A 1,617-nucleotide genomic window follows, 5' to 3' on the forward strand; every position below is an offset into this window, starting at 1 on the left:
CCTGCCTTGGGGGAAGTCTTTCTCTCTCTGTCAGCTCTGGGGGAAGGTGCTTGTATTCCCCCATCTCTGCTTCCTCCTTTGCTTGTTTAATCTCTTTTATATCTCAAAAGAGATTGACTCAAGACTCTCTGCACTAATCCTACCTCATTAACAAAACAATCATTCCCAAATGGATCATAACCACAGGCATAGAGGTTAGAATTTATAACATGTATTTCTTGGGGATATAATTCAATCTATAACACTTAGCCCTATGGAATCTGACCCTAAAGTAAGTTTCTCTCTTATATGTAATTAACAAATCCAGAACCAAACTGAGGATACAAGTCTCTTGAAATTTGGAAAAGCCACATGAATTCAATGTCAGTCTCTCCACTGTTCTCTTAGCTCTGAAGGCAGGTCAAAAAGACACAAAAGCAATGAAATTTGAAACAACATATCTACAGCATTGACTTAGGAGTGAAACTAACAGTTTAAAGCTTGACCCTCACACGTTGGTAAGATTTAGATGCCTTTGTAGTTTAAACTCTCCACCTATATGACTGGTTTAGAAACATGGCAAAAGCAGCAAATATTGTTCTGGACCCTAATGTCTAATAAAGGCTACATCGAAAAGTCTTTCTTACCTGCTAAGGACCACGTACAACCCAAGAATATTTGTAGGCCAAGCTGCAGCAGCCCCTACCCTAAACAGTCCAAAACCAAAACTCGTTGCCATCCAGTTGATCCCGACTCATAGCGACCTTATAGGACAGAGTAGAACTGCCCCATAGAGTTTCCAAGGCTGTAATCTTTACAGGAGCAGACTGCCACATCTTTCTCTAGCAGAGTGGCTTGGTGTGTTCCAACCACCAACCTGCCTTTTGGTTAGCAGCCGCACAATTAACCACTGCATCACCAGGACTCCATGCTCTGTATAGACAAGGAATATCTCAAGAGCAACAGAGGAGAAGAAAGAGGTTGGACAACTGCAGATTTTCCCCAAGGGGGCAAGACCTGGGTCCTAAAGACTTATGGCATGGAGGACAATTGAAAGCACTTGCTCAACACAGTAACGTACACTTCAAATAGTTGTTGTGGTATGCCGTGAGTTGATTCTGACTCAGAGCCACCCTATATAACTGAATACAAATGCCACGAAGAGTTTCCTAGCTTTAATCTTTATAGGAGCAGACAACCATGTCTCTTCTCCTGAAGAGTGGCTAATAGGTTCAAACTGCCAACCTTTCTGTTAGCAGCCAAGCACTTAGCTATTGCACCACTGGGACTCCTTGCACATCTGAGAAGAAGCAGGAAAAAATGAAGAAGATGAGCTATATGTGCTGTGACCACACTCAACAATCACTCTTGAGAAGGAGTGAGGGAGGGTAGAAAGAAGCCAGGAATTACACCACTAGGGAAACAAAAAAGAAAAGAAATTAGGAGTAGAGAACTATTCCCTATTTTTAAATAATACTCCATTCAGGATAGCTATTATTTCCATCTCCTGATTTTTCCTTTATAGAAATAGTTAAAATTGTAACTATTTTATTTTCCTGTTTTGTTTTGCCTCCTTCCCCTTGCCAATATTAGTTTCTTGAGGGCTAAGACCATGTCCATCTTATTCGCTTATCCCAA

Source organism: Trichechus manatus, unplaced genomic scaffold, assembly GCF_000243295.1.
Source record: "Trichechus manatus latirostris isolate Lorelei unplaced genomic scaffold, TriManLat1.0 scaffold00335, whole genome shotgun sequence".
Lineage (NCBI taxonomy): Eukaryota > Metazoa > Chordata > Mammalia > Sirenia > Trichechidae > Trichechus > Trichechus manatus.